The sequence below is a fragment of the Arachis ipaensis genome, chromosome B04 (assembly GCF_000816755.2).
Source record: "Arachis ipaensis cultivar K30076 chromosome B04, Araip1.1, whole genome shotgun sequence".
Taxonomy (NCBI): domain Eukaryota; kingdom Viridiplantae; phylum Streptophyta; class Magnoliopsida; order Fabales; family Fabaceae; genus Arachis; species Arachis ipaensis.
In genome coordinates, this window is record NC_029788.2 from 13,146,254 (window position 1) to 13,151,170 (window position 4,917).

The following is a 4,917-nucleotide window of genomic DNA, read 5'->3' on the forward strand; positions in this document are numbered from 1 at the left end:
AAAAGCAGTTCAAGAATATTACTTTTGTACCATAGGTGATCATGAAATTTGTTTGCTTCATTAAGTACCTGCAACAGCATGGATGCCTTGGCACATAGAACCCCACCTCCAAAAGCTGGGAACATTGATGAATTGTACTGGGACCCCAAAAATTTGTTGGGAGATGAGTTTATAGCTATAGTCACATCTTCTACCCCATCATTGCCTAGCAGTGACCAACCATCCTCCACAAACCCATTAACAGCATCATTGAACCCCCTAAGAAGTTTAATTTCAATTAATTATACAGTAATTAAAAAGACTCAAATTTTATCTAGAATGTTACAATTAAACACCGAATGTACATCAAGTCAATAATTCAAATGTACAGCTATGAATAGATTCTTGACAGAATAAAAAGGCTGGGCCATACCGGCAGAGTCTCTGGCTAAATGTCCTTAACACAGCAGGCTGGCGTCCCCCACCATACTGAATTTCTCCGCTAGATTCTTGTGCAATCTGTCTTATATGTTGCAGGGCCTGCAAGGAATTTTTTTAGGTTCATTACCTCATTTATGCATGGCTGGATGAGTAAGATATAGTGGTATGTGTGTGGCAAGATAACTTACTACAATGGTCAATTTCTGGGCCAAGATTTTTGAAGTTTATGCCTAGCAATGAAAGAAAGTATAAAGGAATCACCTAATAAATAATAACTTGGTTCCGTAGAGTAACAAAGGAGTGCAGAAATTTATGCCAAATTATATGGCAGGTCCATAAAAGATTTCAGGAGCATAGAAGCTTGTATGTTCTATATGAAGTATACTCTAAAATTTATCTTCAGTAGATAAAGGTCTATATAGTTGAATCTATCATGACAGTTATGAGTACAAGAATTTGACATAAAAGTAGAAAACACCATCATTAAAAACAAATTCACCTCCAAAGACAAAGCAAAACAAATCCATAAAAATAATCTTTATTTGAATGCTCTCTCTATAGTACGATAATTTTCCTTTGGACTTTTCACTGAATGAGAGAATCCTTCCTTTATCATCTATCTTCATTAGACTAAAATCAGTGGTACCAAAAAATTTTTGCTTCTTTTGCTCTGCATATTCAACAGAAACATAATATATTACTCTAGCATAAAAATCACAAACTTCATTGATTCACTACAAAAGGAAAATGATTGCGTGTGAATGGCTAATGCTAGCAATTTTCTGGTATTACACCAAATTTATTATCATTACATCAAAATCCTAAGCAACTTCTTACACCAGATTTAGAACTTGAGATCTTTACACTAGTTTTGCATATTAATTAATTGATTAATCAGAAATAAATAACAAGTAGATCTTTAACACCTAATTCATACCTAAAAATTGAATAATTACAATTCTCTTGTAAGCTAATCTGTTACAACAAGCAAACTCTTCCAACCTGAATCAATAAAAGAAATTACCAAATCGTGAGAAGAATTAGACCAACAGTTCGCATAGCAGTTAAAAAATAATTCAAATAAAGCAAGCAGAGGATTTCAATTATCTTCAATTTAAACGTGTTGTAATGACTCTTCAATTCAAACAAAATGCATACACTATCAATGCAATCAAAGGAAGACTTGTCTAAAAGAGTATATACTGACCTGCCTAAGGAGTACATGTCTTACACAGAATCAATGTAGTCCTTGACTGGTTGCCCTGAGGAAATCATGTACCCGTCCTTGAACTTCATGGATTTAGCACTGAGCCCTCAACTTGCCACTAACAATGACCTGCGCAGAATCAAAATATTATCGCAACCTAAGCATAGCAACAAGGAAACCTAAAATCAGATGCTATCAAGAACAAACCTCACATCCCTTGGCGCCATTTTCCATAACAAACCTCAAAACACCATAGCAGGCCCTGCAAAAGTAGTTTTAGAAATAAATTTCATATTATTTAGTGGTACAGATAAACAGCAAGGAAAGTATCCTATTCATTAGAAGAATGCGCATACAGCAACCTGACTAACACCAGCCCCTAACATCTAAAAAAAATGAAGATCCAAATAAATACAAAACATAATTCATTCAAAAAATAAAATAAAATTTACAATGTAACAAACCAAGCAGAGTAATATAATGACATAGCAAAAGAAGCAGTAGCTAAAGAGTTAATATTAAAAGATTTATCCCCCCAGCATTACAACATGAATATAATAGAATCTCATGAATATAGATGATATGGAGATTTAGTGATCTTCCGACACAAACTTGGTGGAGTAAGCACCAAATTTGCTTTAAAGATGACAAAGCACGCTATTCTACAATCACCAAATCAAACCAGAGAAATCTGAGAAAGCAGCCACAAATTTGCAAGTCATGCTAAATGGAGCATAAATCATTTTAACTTTTCAATATCAAGCAAATCTAAGTTTAAGTTGGAATTCATACTCCCCTTTTTCTTGTTATATTCTTTGGAGTATGAAACCTCAAAATTTGATTTCTCAATAAGACTGAAAGCTCAATTGTCAAAAGTTCATACAAATAAAGATCCATAAGATTAGTTTAATTATACAAATAAAGTTCATACAAATAAAGACCCAACCCTCTTTCATTTTTATTGTTTAGTTCATGGAAACCTTTGCAAAGTAGGAACAAATCCTCACCTCAGTGACTCAGAACGACATGAGAATTAGTTCCATAAGATTTGATAGCTTCGATCACACTATCGCAGCTTCAATCGAAGCTTCCAGAGACTCCCGCTCGCTCGCCTTCTAGATCTGCTCCGCCAGTGCCACCGCGTCCGCATCGAAACTGCGCTCTGAGTTCTTCAAGCCACCGGAGCAAAAGTAGAACCAGCGGAAGAACCCGCCGAGGAAGATGACGTAGAAGCAGAGGAGAGGCTCCACGATCACCTTGTCCCTCATTCATAACTCCAGCGGTGACGTGTCGACGAAGGAGACAATAACGGCAACAATGGCAGAGATGAATGGTGGCGGCGGTGGCGGCAACGGTGGCGGTGGCGATGGCGGTGGCGGTGGATTGTAGGGTTTCGATCTCACTCTCCTTCGTTTTCTCCCTCTCAAAGCCCTGTTTGATTTTTTTTTGTATGGGCTAAGTGAATATTTGTTTGGTTTGTGTTGTTTTTTAATTAATTGAATTAAGAGTATTATAATAGTGGGAGTTTTTATTAATTATTTAGGGAGTTTTATAATTTGTCACAAATAAAATATATTATGGAGGTTTTTAGTAACTCCCATTAAAAAACTACCACAAACAAATATAAATTTTGTAGTGTAAGCTATAGTTCATTGGCCAGTATTAACAACTTTTTTGGGTCAGGTACCCGGGCCAAAACTAGCCCAGACCCAAAGTAGAATATCCAAGTCCCAACCCGACCCGCAACCCGACCCAAAATTTAAACCTGGGATTTCCTCTTAACCTTGCGCAAGAGACCAAAATCTATACCCTTCATTGCAGCGGCTTTCCTCTGCTACCACGACTAGATGACCGGTAGACCTTTGGCGAGGTGGACGGAAGCATCTTCAAAACTCGAATCCCTAAATCAATGGACACGACCAGAAGATTCTCCCTCTCCCAGATGCGCCTGATTCGTCTCTCCTTGCTCGTGTGTGCTGCTATCGACGCATGCATCTCCACCGTCCTGTTCTGCATCTCCTAGCTACTTGGATGATCTTCTACAAGGTTCCTACACCTTCCACTGGATCCTTGCTACTCTCCGATGATGAAATCGAAGCAAGGATGCCACCGTCACTCTCCTCGCCTGCCACGCCAGTGACGGCATATTAAGGCCACTCTAGCATCAGGTTTCGGAGCAGATTCACCCCTTGAATCTTGCTGCTATAATAACAGAGAACGTCATCACCGAAAGCCGCCGAAGAGAAAGCTGTCGGAGAAACGTTAGCCGCTGGAAACTTTGCCACAACGCTGCTTCACCGTTGTTGCCCCTTATACAACTATATCTTCCATGACAATGGTGACCATGTCTCTGTCGCGCCAGTACAACCGTCCTGTATGTGAGTTCGTCGATGAAGAAGGAACTTTTGGTAATCATGGTTGGAGCTTCTCAGGTTGGTGATCTAATTGATGGGCCTTCATTACTCTATAACTTGCCTTTACTATTCTTCAAATTAAATCCTCTCTTTGGTTCACATGCTACCCCTCTGATTTGGTAAAGTAGCAGCACAACCAAGTCTGTTTTGGGGTAGGCTTATAGCTTGCTCAACATGCTCTGACTCTCGCTTCACTTCTCACAATACTTATAATTTCCGATTTGGGGGGGGGGTTAAATCTTCATTGGTTTCCTAAGCTTTCCATCGATGTCCTGGCTGCGATCTCATGAGCTAATTTGTTTTCTTCTTTCGGCGTCTAGGTGAACCCTGTATCCTGCAAATCATTCAAAAGCATGAAAATATCTTTGAGAATTGCATCAATTTTCCAAATTTTTCCTTTTGATTTTACTGCTTGAACAAGAACTAAGGTATCTGATTCTATATTAGTCTTTCCAAGCATTAAATTTTTTTCAGAATGATAGCTTCTCTGAGTGCAGTAGCCTCTGCTATTAGGCTTGATTTGGCTTTGAAACTTGATGTAGATCCTGTAATGATGCTTCCCATGTTATCTCTAATTATTGCAACTGAAGCTGCTTCCCCCCATTTCTCTACAAAATAACGCATCAACATTTATTTTTAGCCATTCTTTTGGTGGAGGCCTCCAAGTAATTTGATTTCCTCTTCTATTATTCTTATGTTTTTGTATTTCTTGCTGTGTGTCTCTGGTTTGTCTAAAATCTGCCTCTATTCTTTTCGCCATGATTATAGTTGCTTTAGGATTGACTTCATTGTTTTGAAAAACAAAATGGTTTCTGGATTTCCACACAGCCCAGCATAGGAAACCTAAATTGGCTATTTCTTTCTCTACCCGCCTTT

At 38.3% G+C, this 4,917-nt stretch overlaps 1 long non-coding RNA gene across 2 annotated transcripts; it reads right to left on the bottom strand.

Moving 5' to 3' along the window:
- LOC110270534 lies at positions 75 to 2,864 on the bottom strand. Of its 2 annotated transcripts, XR_002360163.1 has the most exons (6): positions 2,635 to 2,864; positions 1,835 to 1,889; positions 1,628 to 1,756; positions 1,358 to 1,422; positions 413 to 650; positions 78 to 258 (listed from the first exon to the last, which is right to left on the bottom strand). It is a non-coding gene; the product is annotated as an uncharacterized LOC110270534 (long non-coding RNA). The 2 variants fall into 2 exon arrangements; XR_002360162.1 differs by having other exon boundaries at positions 75 to 258; positions 413 to 1,422.